Source organism: Haliotis rufescens, unplaced genomic scaffold (assembly GCF_023055435.1).
Source record: "Haliotis rufescens isolate VD_foot unplaced genomic scaffold, xgHalRufe1.0.p SCAF_2, whole genome shotgun sequence".
NCBI classification, from domain to species: domain Eukaryota; kingdom Metazoa; phylum Mollusca; class Gastropoda; order Lepetellida; family Haliotidae; genus Haliotis; species Haliotis rufescens.
The window spans coordinates 59,609,131-59,626,414 of NW_025963890.1; the positions used below are offsets into that span (position 1 = coordinate 59,609,131).

Below are 17,284 nucleotides of genomic sequence, written 5' to 3' on the forward strand. Positions count from 1 at the left end.
TTAGAAATTTAGAAATTTGATAAGGTCCAAATAATGTTGTCCCAAAGCGTCGCTTGAATGTTTTGTGTTGACTTTTAACTCCATACTCAACATAACACGTTGACTGGTTAATCAGATACACTTACAGAAACAATGCGGTAACAGTATGTACCATTTCTGGGATCGTTAAGTCCGTTTTCGGGAATTTTCTACAGAAATGTTTTTTGGATGTTTAGTGGTGTGGTTGAGTCAGGATTTTGTCAAAACCGTGCACTTTGGGTTAAAAGCATCAAACTTGGCACAAATATAGAGTGAACCATTCTGAACATTTCTGGATATGGATCCCGTTCAGCAGCGTCCCTAGTGGTAGAAATTATTCCAAGATGTCCGGCAACCTGGCTGAAATCTCTAATGATGTCAATCTCTATTCAATATATCTCAATTATCTCGTCGATCTTAGTAATTTATTGAGGATTAATTGCAACAATGCTGTATATAATTAATAGCTAGCATGCAGCGCCCCCTAGTGTTGGCGAAAAGCCAAGATGGGCGCCAGAAGCAAGGCCTGTAGTCCAAATGTCAGATCTGCGGAATCTATGACCCGTGTAGACCACACGAACTTCTTAAATTCTGTAACTGATTACACAAGACAAAAAAATTGAATCTTGTCACAAATTCCAGATCTGAGAGAGCACGATCAAAGCAGATAGAAGCTTAGTGATATTTGATCAAGATATTGGATCAGCACTAAAACATATCTTTTCCACATAACCGAATCCTGCAGACTGGGGCTGGGAAAGGACATGCAGTTATTCGTTGATATCTAAGTGGACAACACTTGGTCAGGCACAAGAATGGAATCAATTATTCTCTGACATTGACATTTTATATTTCCCTGAACTAGGTTGATGTTCCTGATGATGAACTGAAGTCCACCCGAGTTTCATCCTAAGCTCAGAAACATTTATTGATTCAAATTTACTTGTAAGAAGCAGAATCTCTGAATTTGTACAGAGCAGACGTAGTTCAAAAATAATATATCGTTTATAGTTCCAACAAGATCTCGTGTCACTGGATTGTCTGATTTTTCACTTTAGGGTCTTGCAAAGACTCTATCGTTTACAAGCAGCAGCCTTATGGCAGGAGTACCACCGTGCAGCATCAGGCAACAAACAAACACTTAATTGAGAAGTAAACGTTTCGTGGTCGTCGTTTATCGTACAATAAAACACTGCAGGGAGAATAAATCATGGGGGGCGACATGATAAACAACGACCACGAGTCGTTTATTTCGTTGCGATTTATCTCGTAGCTATCTATATTTCCAAATACAAATAGTGTAAGTATCCGGTTCTTCCGGTAGGGCAGGACATGCTTATTACCTTTTTACAAACACCTGATGTCATCACTGTTTTTAATCGATCCATTCATATCATGTTTTTGCCTTTTACGCGTAATGGAATTTGTATTAGCAGATACTTTAGACTGACTATTTGACGTTTGATACTATAAATGTATACACTGCACCTGAAACCAGTCTTGAACAGGCCTTTCTTTTGGACAAACCGGTCCACTGTGAAGGAATGTGTTCCCAGTAACTGAATTATGGAATTGTAGACACATGCATTGAACTATTCATTCCTGGTCCTACTTGATAGAAGTAAGTTGATATCATAGATTCGAAATCATGGCAATACTACATAATGTTTTTTACATACATTCCAGTGTTTAGGGATACTAATCCATTGCCACATGATAATGGTTATTTAAAAGCAAGGTAATGTACAACTTATCTTGTGATATATATTTTGGGTGATCTTCTATAATAGATTTTCTATTGAAAGTCTTCATTAAATTGTTATCTGAATCACTGCACTTGTAAAGAACTAGGTAGAATATTTCGTATTAAACCATTTAGGAATTCAAACTAGCAGAACTATGTTCAATGTGTCTCAATCAGTGATTTTCAGACTTTGAAACAAGTTTCTGCAGACACAAATTGTTTATGATCGGCCCTACACAGGGTGCCCTAGGTCAAGGATCGATTACTCGCAAACCAAGTCCTCAAACGTTCAGTCATCAATGTTGTTTGTGCCCTTACAACACAGCGCCAACATGTCCTGTAATTGTCAGCTTACACCTACTCCGTCCTTTTTCCATCCATTACCATCACCTCTTTGTATTTCTGTCATTTTCTGTTTTTGTCAAATATCCTCTTCTTTTGTATCGAGAGTATACATTCATACAATGCCAATTGAAACTGTGTTTTAGTCATATTTGATTTATTTCAATCTTATCATCTTATCTTAAGCCAAAAGATATCAAATTATATGGATATCTGCAATTTTGGCGGCCATCTTGGATTTTCGTCACCACCTGGAGGCCCGCACACTAGATTTGAATTATATACCTCATTACTGCAAGAAATTCCGAATGAACTACTGTGATAATTTGTATAAGTTGACCAGATAAGTATGATGTAAGTATGTAGATTGATATTTCATAAGAGATTCCAGCTTCTTGACGTTTCGTCACTTCCATGGGATCAATATCTGGATCAATATCCAGAAATGTTTGGAATGGTTCACATGTGTACGTGTGCCATTTTCGGAGCTTTGAACACAAATATTCGCCTCAACCGCCCCTATTGTTTGATGAATTTTAATCACTACATCACGTTATGAATCAGATAAGTGTAATGCATGTGTTGTAATACCAGATACCTGACTAAATCTATTTGGTAATGTGTCTTTCTTATTCAATGCTTTCACTGGTGTTTCCACCTTATTATTTTTTTCCATAAGCCATATAGCTCGTGACAGTTGACTTAATCCATGTGATGACAGAAGAAATAATGCTGAGATAATTTCCAAATCTTAATGATCGTAAATAATAATGTTAGTTGCAGGGGGGTTCATTTGCCTAAAAAGACCTTGCTTGACAATTAAAACCTTCACGTAGAGATGCACATATATTAAAAAGTTGGACGAAAATCTTAGAAATGAATAGGAATTTCGGTTAATCACTGCGACCATCATGAAAAAGGCGGCAATCTTGAGAATTGTTTTGTGGATCAAGAATATATCTGTGTTAATGAATATATTGAACAACAAAAGTTTCTGTGACATTGAAAAAGATTTAATGCAAAGTTATGTTTTTTAACAAATCTGAAACAATTTCGGTTTGCAACAGATAAAAGCCTCCTGTAGGTGTTCAAATGGTTTAATTTGCCAAACTGACTTCAGAAAATGCGTGATTTCATAAAAAAAACAACCCATGAACATGCCAAAATGTCAATATACCAATCAATAGCCTGTGTGTCCACCTATGGTTGCGATGCAAGCAACAAATCTTCGTCTCATGGAATGGACCAGGCGTCGCAAAAAGTCCTGTGGGATATCTTTCCATATCTGCTGGAGCATGTTTTCTGGTTCCTGGAGTGTCTGTGAAATATGGCGCTGATCCATCTCATCCCATATGTGCTCGATTGGTGAGAGATCAGGGGAGCGAGTCGCCCAGGGGATGACATTCACAATGTTTTGTTGAAGAGAATCCTGAACAAGTCGAGCAATAGGAGGCCGGGCGTTGTCATGTTGAAAGGTAATGCCTGGGCCATGACGACGCAAAAACGGTAGAACAACAGGGCCGATGATCTCGTCGCGGTAGCGCTGTCCATTTAGATATCCCTCTACCACTATCAAACGGGTCCTCTGTCTTGCTGTAATCCCACCCCATACCATAACGCTGCCGCCCCCGAACCGATCTTCTTCCATGACACAATGATTGACGTAACGTTCACCTGGACGTCGGTACACTCGAATCCGTCCATCGCTGTGGCTGAGATGAAAACAAGACTCGTCAGTGAATAGAACTTGTCCCCACTGCATGGCCGTCCAGCGTAGATGCTGTCTGCACCACTGTAGACGTGCTTGGCGGTGGTTTCCTGTCAAAATGGGACGTCTGGCGGGTTCTCTGGCGACAATCCCTGTACATCTGAGGCGACGACGTACGGTTTGTGAAGATATTCGTCGAAGGCCAGGGATGCTTCTTGCAGTCACTGTTGCTGGCTGGTGTCGATTTCGTAGGGGTGTTGTTCGAATCCAGTTGTCTTTTCGATTATTGGTTACGCGCAGCCTGCCACTCCGAGGATGGTCTCTGACTGCATTTGTCTGTTGCCAACGTTTCCATAAACACCAAATGGTGTTTCTTTGGACGTTAAATTGTCTTGCAACATCACGTTGACTCGATCCTGCTTCAAGCATACCAATGGCTCGCAGACGCTCATTTTCGGACAGGCGTGGCATTTCGTAATGTTGAATAATTGCGTAATTTTTTGAGTGGTTGTTGTCAGCACGATGCTAAACAATGCATATGGAATCCGGTTAACGCACATGTTTTTATACTCATTCTTGGGTAGTGAAATGCATGGGGCTTGCACAAAAGTCAACTTTTGCATGGAATGCATGCTTTTCTGTAGTATTTTCCGTTTTTGTGACTTGATTCCATACATGTACTACAATATTGAAAGGCAAACTTTCCTTTGGAAAATACACTAAAATATTGGTGTCACAGGTGAGTGAGTGAACGAGTTGTGTTTCACGCCGCTTTTAACAGCATTCCAGTTATATCACGGCGTGTCAGCTTAAGGTGGGAGGAAAGCCCGAAGTAATGCAGGTCTAAGACGTTTACCACTTCGGTGAAACCCACGAGCACGGGTATGGTGCTGGCAAACCTAGAGACATAATCGGGGCGAATCGGGATTCGAAACCACAATCATAGGTTTCTGGTTTGCCCAAGGGACGCAACTCTGCACAGCGAATCGCGGCGCCTTAGACGACTGGGCCACCCGTGCCCCCTTGGTGTCACAGGTACTTTTGTTGTTGAGTATCTGTTTAATTATTTTTTTATGTTTGTGATAAAGAAATATCCATATGCAAGGTTATAGGAGTGTGTTTACTTTGTCAAGAATGAAAACAAAATGAAACAAGGCCTGGAAATTAAGTCCTGACCCCTTTTCAAAATCTGATGACTGTAATGCTTTTGCAAGAGTGATCAGTTGTCGAACATTGGTTTTTGTATTGCCAAAGGCTCCCTTCATTGGAAACAATCACCACACTTTTATATCAGAGACGGCAATTTCTCATCATGTCTTGGCTCCCGTTCTAAGGTGAACACTTGAATTTCCTTTGCCCGAAGGATGGGACAGGATACGCTCTCCCTTTCCCGTGCAACTGGTATCCTCACTATTTGATACTGATTCATGAACACATGTTTATGATTTAGTCGGAATCGTACAAAGTAGTCTTATTTTAGTTGGATTTCTTATCATTATGGCAATGGCCAATTCAATCTACCCCTCTATAAGAGTTCCTCGCACGATGTTTGAGAACCAAAAAATAATCCATTAACGTCGTCGCAACCTATATATCACCAGCAAGGCAAAGAATCACTGACATGTACTTGCATACAAAAACAACTTAAAGGGTTGTGGTCCATAAAATATAAATGGGGTAATCGATTAGATCTTTCCCACAACACAACAGCTACACGAAGAGACGAGGCGTACTGTATGTGGCCGTCTGTTGTCCTACATCTTTAAAATCTTAATGCCAGTCAGAAATAAATCCCTGAAATCTAACCGACATGTAATTTATAACTTCATGTACACACTAATGTCCTTTATTGTCGCATATGTAAGGAAATTATTTGCGATTCATGTCAACACAAAATTTCTTTTCCGACTTGCGCCCATGTGTTTCTGCTTAGTCATCCCAGTGATATTTTTCAATTTGCCTTGCCAAGTCATTTGACCACAATTTACATATAGCTTGTTTGGAAGCCTAACAGCTGTTTAATATTGTTTGCGTGACCTTATTAATACAGGAATCGAGAGGTCAACAAAGTTACAGTCAATGTTTTGTCATTCGTGTTTGTTTAAGTTATCATCCCTACAAGCCCGTCTAGTTTTAGTCGCATTGTTTCTTGTGGATCTCACCGCGCCTCAATAAGTGACCTATTTCATTTGTGATTCGAATTTCTTCTTAAACGCGAATTATGACAGCTGGTTATTTAAACATGAGAAATCTTGTTTTGTTTTTTTCTGTCGTTGACGTTTTATATTGCTAACAAAGAATGTCCACATTGGCAATCCTTCATAATATTTCTTTCTACTAGTATTATCCTGCTCAAATATTGATGTATTTGCAGAACAAAATAGGCGGATGGACCCCTGATAACACGTCATTCTATATAACGATTTGCCAACGCAACCTAGGCGATAAAATGGGTTTATAGGGGTTAACGTTGTTTGCTATCAGCTGTTTGTGGAGGGATTAACATTAAAACATAGACACAACTGATATTTTAACGATTATGTTTTAGGTGTTCAGCTTAAAGATTTACCCGTTATTATAACACCATAATAAGGGGCTAAGATTAATCTCTTTGTAAAAAATATCATTATTTAATTTTCGTTATTAAATTCGTTCCAACAACCCTTGTTATAGTAACATGAAGTTCTGTCATTTTCCACATCCTTATAAAGTACTTAATATAGAGGACTCATCAAATCCTCTTCAATAGTCAAATGGGAGTTGATTTCAGAATTATGTATTTTCAGTGATTATAATGGGTTCAGTGGACTTATACTCAATTGCTGACAGACAAATGTAAATAGGTTCTGTTGACATTATAACGATAACGTTTCAACAACATTTGCGAATAAGTGTCATTTGATTAGGAATCGCTGTTGGTTTGCTCTGCATTGAAATGTGTATCGCTGATGGGAACAATTGAGAGCTAATACCAACTACAAATTATAGTCATTTATGCAAACGTGTAGTGTGCTGTCGATCTTCTCAAACCTCTCCACGTAATATCCATTAATTGATATTTGGGTCTGGAACATTTCTGTGGATTGTAAACAGAGAGTGTAGGAACACATTATACAGTGTTTTGTGCATATGTCAATAGGATGAACTCTCCTGGGATATAACTGACAGTGTTGTATTTCATCAAAAATGTGATTCATATGTTGTAAAAACGTGCAACCAGAACTACGTTCATAAATGTCCTCTTTACTGTGAATCAATATTTGTTAAAAGGGAAAAATACTGACTCTTCTCCCAAAAATGTTTTTACACGTGTAAAAAGACAATTTATGAATAATATACCAGTATACTAACTAACATGGACATCACAACAATTTATAGCAACTTGTAAAACTTGAGAAAGTCTAATAAATATAGGTTAAAACAGTTATTCGTGGGTATGAAAGTAACTTCGGCTTTTCTGTCAGTAAATGTCAAACACGACTGGAGAAAGCCATTCTCCAGATATATCAAAAGGTCAACAAGGATGAAATAACGAAAAATCCAAATTTATCCTTTGCGCATTTCTTCGTGCCCTATTCTCCAAGGATGACAATAAAGAAACTGAATCAATCTTCAAAGCCAACACATCAATAGTTGAGATTTTTTCCTGTTAAAAAATGATTAATTGAATCCTGGAGCGTACAGAACATCCCATGAATGAGGTCTGAACCGCCTTAGAGCGACGAAAGGTGAGGTGAGGTGAAATTGGGTTCTAACGTCGCGTCCAAGATAATTTGCTTATATAGCGACGTGCATGCACGTGTGTGTGTGTGTGTGTGGCTGCTTGTACTAGTCCGGACTGATGCCGATTTATAGTGCTAGCCCACTGAGATACCATGCCGCAGTTTAACATGAATACCCCACTCAGACACAGTATACTGACTCCGAGCCGACCAGTCCTTGTTTTAGCCCCTGAATGCCGAGCGCCAGACAGGGTAACAACAAGTACCATCTTTTAACGTCTTTTGGTATGACGCGGCCGGGGATCGAACCCCGGCCCTTCCGCTATCTCTACCACTAGACCACGGAGGCGGTCAGAGCGTCGAAAGAACAGGGTCAGCTCATAGTGTGAGTTATGTCTGACAAGCATTTGTTAATTGTTATATTTGAAGAGAGTTAATCTGTCTGTGACTAATATTTCGGAATGGTCACTGCCATAACAACGAAGTTGTGTCCATTAGCATATTGATGGGATTGAGTTTATTTCATACTTAATCTATTTTTTTCAATATATATCTTATACGGAAACAACTTTCGCTTAAAGTATGTAAATAAAGACAAAAATCATTGAATGATTGGATGTGTTGAATTGGAACACGACGAAACAAGGTTTTGTTATATTCAAATATGAACTCAAGCGAATCGGTGATATTCGATCACTTACACAATATTAACTTTCATGGAAGTAGCATTTCGTGGCATATATAATAATAATATTAATATCAATACAGATACTACTCCACGTTTGATAGGGATGTCGTTTATATTTCCATGAAACACAAAACCGATTCTCATATGTCAATGGAGTAATATGTTTATATGAATGTGACATATCTGATCCTCCCTATCAAACGTTGGGTAGTATAGATTTCGAAGTCATGTGTGTATACCATTGAGTGACTACGCTGCAAACTTGCGAAAGCTTGACTGATAAAGCGTTTGTACTTATGTAAAGAGCAGACGATCAAACACAGCATTAATGTTCAAGATTAAAACATTTGCGTGTCTGTTGATAGTTTACTCCATCGACATGTTAACCTTTAATGCGGCACTTGTGCTTTGATCTTTCAATGGAAGTAACACAGTCGTTAATGTACTATTAGTCTATCAATGCACGGTGGCGTCATACCCCAGCCATTTGTCTTGGATGTGCGTTCGTCCACAGAACAGTATTTAAGTCGTGAGGCAAATGATGCACGTGTGCACCCTGATATTATACTGCTAACAAAATCTCCCTTACTGGCGAGTGTCACAACACTGTGTAACCTTGTAATTCTACCCCGAGGGATCAATGGACAGCATAAAATTTAGTATTCATGTGATAATGGAACTGTTACGCAAGTCACCCTTGGATCTGTCTAATTCGTCCACTTGTAACAGCCGTATATGTATTTGCCCTACCATCTTGATTTACCATGATTGAAATGTTAGTTTTGAATGTACAGCGAAACAGAAGGTCATATTGTAGTGAAAGATATGCATTTTCAACTCACACAACCATCCGCGTCTAACATCACACTCCTCGTAGTCATGGTTAATTGAAATAAGGTATAAGTCTGAGGGTTGTTATCCTATATTTAATAAGGTCACCTTTATATCACACATTCCGAATCCGACGCTGACGCCTTTAGTTCAAATGTGATCTCAGAAGAATCAAATCAATGATTTACACGTCTGAAATTTTAACACAACAATGGGTTTAACATGTCTAACTTGCGTGTGATCACATTAAAACTCAAAGGTTATCAAGTTGTGCAAGCATACATGTAGGTCATAATATACCATGTATACGCTCTTTGGTGCGAGTACGCCTTCCTCAAAGTGATGTACAATGTGTGTTCTGTTTCAAGTCATTGAGACTACTAACATGAAGAGACAAGCAAAGCGATACTGACATTACAGTTGTCCTAATGGTAGCAGTTGCTTTAATCTTTAATGCTACGTCTGGTGTTACAGATGATGAAACACTTGACTGAAATATTCAACACAAGAACGGTACTGCTGCGAATTGCAGCCATGATGACTCATCTTCACCAAAGAAGAGTATATCTGAAGAAGTGTACATGCGCCTGTAACTAAAGGAGCTTGAGAATATACATGATTACACATGATTACACATGATTACACATGATGTGCTGTGTTGTGGAAACAAAACTGCTACTTTCCTTTCATTTGTGTGTTATTGCAACGAGGCATTAAATGAAATCCAGCATCAGACAGACACATTGGAATGATTTGCACAATGGACTCCGCGTTTAGCAGACTGGATGCTTTCTAATGATTACGGAAAGCGTTTGTCGCTTTAATTCCAAACATAAAAAAAATAATGTTTTGCATCTTGGTGAACACCATGATGTTGGAGTTCAGTAAAGTGTACTCAGATAAATAAAAAGACAACTTTCGCATGTGTAAGACAATATTAAGACAATAAGCAGTCTTTATACTTCAATTGACGGATTAGTTTCTATGGCAACCTCATAACTATAGCTTATAAAATAAATGTAAATGAATGATATATGTTTCTAGAAAGACATTTTACTTCTAAGTGTCAGCAAAACCAACAAAAGGAAAGCACTATCACTTTTGGAGTTAATTTCAGGTCCATTACATATAAGACATCACCATATTACAAAGAGAATGACTGACATACAGACACGTGAGTGTAAGTAAAATATCCATGAACAAGCTCCACAGATGTCCCGACAACTCTATCAAATGAAATGGTACTACATTGTAACACTACAGACATCTGAATCACTTAAGTACTTCCAAAGACGCACATGTCCATAATGCCTCACCCATCGTTTGGTCACAAAGTTTAGTGTCAGTCGGCTGAACTTTCGTTGTCTCCATTAAACATATCGTTTTACTTGTTTCGTGACCATGACCCCAACAATCGTCCTCAAATATGGTCACAGGTCAGTTACAAGTACCGTCCTTGGAGATGTATCATCATCACTGTCCTCGTAGGATATTGAAGTCAATGTGTGGAAGGCTCGTATTGCTACCTTGTTCACGTTGTGCTCTCTCTCAAGTCTTTTGTCTGGCATTCCCTTGAAGAAGGTTTCAAGGTTAACCTCCTCCTCCAGCTCCTTCTTCTCCGTCCTGAGGTACTGAACTATCATCACAACCACCCCAAATGAATAAAACATCAACACAGCCACTATATAGATCACTGCGCCATTATCCGAATTTTCCGTTCCAGGTTTGGTGACGTTTTCCACTTGATCTTTGTTTTGATTATTGTTCAATGCAGTCACACAGTTTGGAAACATTGATGCCAGGAGTACTGACACGCCGGTATTATTTGTCATCTTCATTGGAATAGATTTAAGATAAGTATGAGACGAGTACAAAATATAAGTATTCCGGTGGAATACTTTTCTTGTTATTTATTAAACAAATAAACACGCGTCAGTGTTTATTGTTAATCTGCACGCATGCGCTACCTCTGACTTTGATGTCAATTCCTTTCATTAGAAGCAGACTATAGCTTCCCTGAAGTCCCACAGTTGCCGTCTTGCCTTCTGTGTTGACTCCTTAATGAAGTTGCAGCCGTCTGATTTCAGGCAGTAAAGTCGAGGGGTGACTGACACGTTGTTGTAGTGTGATAATGCGTTTATGATAGGTTAATTGTTTCATTGCAGGTCTATTTGTTCAAGACAACAATAGGAACTGTAAGGACATTTCGATCAATATCTTTACTGGAAGAATCATAAGTCAGCATATTCTGTCATAAACCACATGTTGTCCATTGGTGGCACTCTTAAACAGGGAGGATATCTATTAAGAATAAGCCGAGTTGAACTCTTGAGAACAAGTCTGAGACGAGCACAACGTGTCAGACTGGTGGTGGGCGTAAATAATTCATTCTGTGAATGCTTGGGGTATTATAGTAGTTTCTTTCTTTGTAGTTGTGCTACAGTTTGACGTAAACCAATGTCGATTTCAGCCCTCAGATGTCCCTTGATGCTGAAACGAGAAATTAGAGAATGCAGTTCACAGTTTCCCAATCGACAGAGTAACAGAGGGAGCGTTCGAAGACGTGGAAGCAACCACAAACGTCTCCTTTCTCTTTTATAATAGAGACGGGAACGATCCAGTTACCACTTTGTCAGTAATTCCCATTATTACAGACACATGATTTTTGATAACGAAAGTAGTCCCTGTAATACCACAGAATCGAAATGAAATCGGTCATTCGATATTGAATAATGCTTTCAATGAGATGGTTGACATTTGCGGCTATCTCCCCATTAGGGTTGGCAATAGATCACAAATAAATCACACACCGGGACGTAACAGCGAGCCTACGAGGCGGGATGTCACATGTGACCTTGTGTCTACAGGTATGAGCATGAAAAGCAATAAACCTGGATCGGGAATCGGAGTGATTTAGTCCAGGCTAATGTGGAGGCACAATTAAGCCAAGAAGGAAACAGTCTGACATACACCGCTGAATGAGATGTATTTACCATTATTAGGTATGAGATTATGGTTGGTTGTGGCTGATGGATTTCGTCTGGTATTCTCTGGCACCTTATGGGAAAACAGACAGACATATTGTTTATTTGAGTCTCACCTCACAAAAAATATTTACATATACACACATAACAGGACATATAAGTGAGCCATCCGTTAAAGGTTGCGAGAGACTTAAAATATATCACAGTATATACAGCATAAATATATTAGTGTAAAAGGGGTGTATAAAATATACTACCCGTCACCAGCCATATAAAATATTTTTTCTTCGTTGGAGAATTAAAAAGCAGGCTTTGGCTGTAAAATATACATAATATTTAAAACGTACAATAGGTTTATTAGTATTGCATAGTTCTAGAAAGTTGGGATAGCTAAAACTGACCACTTTTGTATAAACTCTCACGCAAATCGTCGTACACAGGGCAATCCAGCAATACATGACATTCATCCTCAATACTTTCCTTACACTGAAAACACACTCTTTCATTCACATTCAGTATCTTGGTCTAATCTAAATTTGGAGAAGGCAGAGCGGTAAGAACATCTTTAAACATTCTATACGTACGTAACAGAGTCGTCATCAAAACACAAACTTGACGAGGAACATACAACAGATCGAGACCGTGTACATGTAGTACGCCGTATATGCACTGATGCAAACTCAGTAGATGTTAATTAGTACAGTGTACTTTTGTCTCAATTGACTAATCGACCCTTTGAATGGACTTCAATTACACCCTTGTTTGATACCACTGAGTACACTTATTGATAGTGACGCAACTCGTTCGATAGGTAACCGTAACACAACAGTGGTCTAATTGACATTGGGCTGATGAAGCTAAGCAGTTTTCTGGGTTTTTTTCGGAATAGAATGTGTGTGAATGCGTCCGCCGTGGTAGGCGATTATGATACGTATCGTTGTTGTTTGCCAATAACGGGTCCAAATCAAAAGTAGTTTGTTCTCATAAATAAGACGTAAATTCAATGAAGGATTTCGCGTCAGTGCATGTGCATAGCTTGTTTTATTAAGCGAGTCCACGTTTGATATAGTTTTTTTAACGCGTTTATTTCAAAACATATCTAACAAGAGGAAGCACGAGTTGTAATAAAAACGGTATCTGGTGGGGACGTGTAGTCATTTATTTATTATTCTCGTAAATTTTGAACATTATCTAAATTCAACGTTGGAGAAAGACGGCATAAAGATGACGCGGAATCCAAAAGACATAGCTGGTGATTCGACCGTGGATTGTTTTCTCAAGGTGCGACCTGGCAATACAGTGCGCAGTTTTATCCGAAATCGATTAAAAGATAATATATGTCTCTTTATGAATATAGTTTTACCACATACATGTACATCATCATGTTAGAAACCTCTCCATACAATGGTAAAATCTATCTTCATTATATTAGACTTGGTTCAGTTGGACCCGCTTATCACCCATGTGTCATATCATATTGGCTATGTGTACATATGAGTCAGGGGCGGCGGGGTAGCCCAGTAGTTAAAGCGTTCCCCGTCACGCCCAAGACCCTACATGGACACAATGTTGTGAAGCCCATTTCTGGTGTCCCCCGTCGTGATATTGCTGGAATATTGCTAAAGGCGGTGTCAAACTATACACACACTCACTCATACGAGTCAGCATATGGTTTATCCGTTGAAATTGATTCTAATGACAGTTAAGCTACACCATTTCATTACAAGAAAGATTCACGACTTGAGATTGCATAGGGTGACGTTTGTTGCAACTGTCCACTTTGTCCAAAGGAGGCTACTTTCATTTGCAACACGGAGAAGGTCGTAAGTAGACACGGCGATTGAGCCTAGTGATGATGCTTAGATATCCTGTTTTGTTTATTAGTGATGTTTTGAATGTTTCTAGTGCACTACTACAATATAACAGTGAGAATCCATATAATGTCTCTATTTCAAACGTATCTGTTTGCAAGGAAAATATGTCTGTTGTATAGCGAATTTTGAGATGCAGGCATAGTATTGCATCTCTGATGTTGTGTGAATTATAGTAGTGTCTTTTTGGAAGGAGACTTTCCGTCTAGGAGCTGAATAGACGCTGCAGCGTACAGTTGAACCGTGCAATCGAGTAACGGTGATGTGAGGGGGATAAAACACGTTTAAGCATGCTGTATTTATATAAGATGATAAATATGATAAGAACAATCAGCCTAAATGATGACAGAGTAATTTGTATTTGTTAAATCCCAATCTGAAAGTTTCCCTTAAATGCACTTATTTTCAATTACAAATCATTTATGGGAGATGTCTGAAATCGAAATAGCATTACTTTAATCACTGAATGAAAGGGACTGCTGAAACAATGTAGACATTAATGAAGGTTTGTCTGGTTCGGCTTATTGATTACACGTCAAGGTCGATCAGCAGCTAAATAACTCATATCCTGTATGTCGACCAAAATCCCAGACAATATCGCCACAAGATAAATAATTAAACTCAACTTCATCATAAAGTGATTGATTCGACTCTCACAGAGAGTACAGCCGATATTTATCAATCACACCAGTGCATCTCAACATGACCATGAAGCCATCGCTGGGCCTAGCACTGAATTTCTGTTTTATTTACCATTAACATTATAAATTGAAAATAAGCCCCAAGGATAGGCTATATCCATGTAATTCCTTCCTCCGGGTGACAACAAGGATTCACATTAGTCCTTTATCCCTAATCATATTTGAGTCGGACATCAAGATGATCAAGCGGAATGACATTTTATTTCCGACAGAATTACAGTCGGCCGCTCCTTCATCCACAGTTACTTTACAGGTTTCTGTTTGCATTACTGAAACCTGTGGCATCTTGAGCTTAATCCGTAACCACGCTTGTCATTGTTAGAGTGAAGGAAAAGGCACGATATGAACGGTAATCGCATTAGGAATGCTGTTTATTTATGCACTCTACTATGGTGAAATGAATCCGAAATAACTGTTCCAGAAGATGTTCACAGTGAGAAGGGGTGATTCATTTTCAGGCTAAAATGTAACAACACATATATATGGCTCAGTGCTGTGAGTATCTTTCTAAATGCGTCTGATGACGTTACTGACAGTTTCTGTGGTTATGTAGGCAGAAAGGATAGCAAGTCAAGTTTCACATGATGTTTATATTTATACAAAGCCCAGTAACAGCTGATAGACTGTTCACTGACTGGTACATGTTATGGACTGATAGTCAGATCAAAGAAAGTTTGTTTTCTTTATTGACGGCTTATTTGAGATGTTCCCTCACACAAGATCTATCTATCCATCCATCCATCCATCCATCCAGTCATTGACATCATGAGTATCGATCTACCCAAATGGGAAGCGATGCCATGCATCAACCAATTCATCAGCCTGACCACCAAATCCCGTTAGTCATCCTAACGACAAGCATGGGTTCCTGAAGACCAATTCTAACCCGGATCTTCACGGGGTGGTTATAATTAAAGTCCATAAGGCATCTAGTATATGTGTGAGCACAGTCCAGATACGCAATGCAGTTATTTTAATGATTTGCAAAGCATGTCTAGAATCATTATTTCCCTTTCTGTCTCATTAATGAAACTAAACATGAACACCATGAATCTGTAACCAAGAAAGAATTATAAAAGCATAATCTTAACACGACTTACCCAAATGGAAGAATTGTATATCCAAATATCTGAAATACATGTGAGGGAGTAAACACAGCAGGTTGAACGATGACTCTGTGGTCACAGAAACAGACGAACGTCCAATCAATTCCTTACAAGTTACTTTGAAGGCGAAAGCCCTCCATATCAATTAGTGTCAGTAACCACAACCTTACACAGTCATTAGCCACATGCTTTGTGTTGTTGGTTACTTAGGACAAGGTATTGACCAAATGAATTGTATCTTCAAGGCCTTTTTCTATATGATCTTTGATACTTATTCTTGGATTGGTGGAACCAGTGAAGTGTAAATCATTATTCCTCATCAAAGAAATGCAACTTTGAGACTGGATGACACAAGGAGGGATGGGAAGATCAATAGAAATCATTGTTCATCAATAGACATATGAGCTGCAACAACGCAAATACAGCCAGATAATTACCATAGACCAGAATGTGTTGATGAAAAGTACACGGATAGTCGTTAATTAAGCAAGATTACATTTAAAGGTGTCTCACCTTCAAAGACATCAAGAGTATGTGGTCACCATCACAATGCGCCCACTGTCGTCTTCGTAGATGTGCCAAGAGCAACAAATTGGGCTGGCACAATCTCCAAGAATGTGCTTGCACCTGTCTCCATCATATATTCCTATCTGTCACAAGGATCGTTCCGAAGCCAGCTATGAGACAGCGAGGCCCCAGTCGATCGATTGGATCACGGCAGCAAACACCTAGTCAGGCACACACAACGGCCCGTGATCGCGAAAACCATATGTGTTGAAATCAGTCAAGCTAGATAGTGAAACTTCATCTGACAAGTCAATGCGTCTGAAAGGTGTGGAACAAAGTGGAGAGGAAACCACTCCTTCCCTACATCTCGGTACATCCATGCCCAACACCACCGCTACTGTTGCGAGAGGTTGGGTGCTGTCTGATGGGCGGCTTAATGCAGTACATCAAACTCTGAGATTAGGTAGAGCGTTCCATGAAAAGAATCAATAATTACCCGAGCATGTTTATCGAAAATCAAATTGTCCTTTTCAGGACTTGCGTTGCATCATTGTCCCGAATCCCAGTTTGCCCAGTTCAAAAGAAGGAGGGGAGGGGGAGTGTTCGCATAACGTGTCTGGTCTCCAGTGTTGAATCAATATATCCCCCATGAGAGCACTAGTAAGAGGGGGGTTGCTCTCGTCTTTGTCAGCTGTTCACTTCTTTGACTGGGACAAAGTGAAATTCACGATTCAACCACACCTCAATAATGCGAGATGCATCGACAGAAGTCGGAGCAGAGAGTACTTCAGGTGAACTTCACGTTTTCTACAGCAAATACGCCAGGAGTTGTCATAGGATATTGGAATGATAATGGTCGTAAGTTAAGTGGAATTCATGTTTCGAGGATGAAGGCTCAAATTCCTACCATAATGAAGTCTATAAAACTGTCTGTCTAATGCTGGCTACTGTCACTGAAGTGAGTGAGTGAGTGTGGTTTTACGCCGCTTTTAGCTATATTCCAGCAATATCACGGCGGGGGACACTTGAAATGGGCTACACACATTGTACCCATGTCGGGAA

At 39.3% G+C, this 17,284-nt stretch overlaps 1 long non-coding RNA gene across 1 annotated transcript; it reads right to left on the bottom strand.

Moving 5' to 3' along the window:
• Positions 1–9,134: 9,134 nt before the first annotated feature.
• Positions 9,135–16,798, bottom strand: LOC124142028. The gene is made up of 2 exons (XR_006862120.2): positions 16,229–16,798; positions 9,135–11,543 (listed from the first exon to the last, which is right to left on the bottom strand). It is a non-coding gene; the product is annotated as an uncharacterized LOC124142028 (long non-coding RNA).
• Positions 16,799–17,284: the final 486 nt, after the last annotated feature.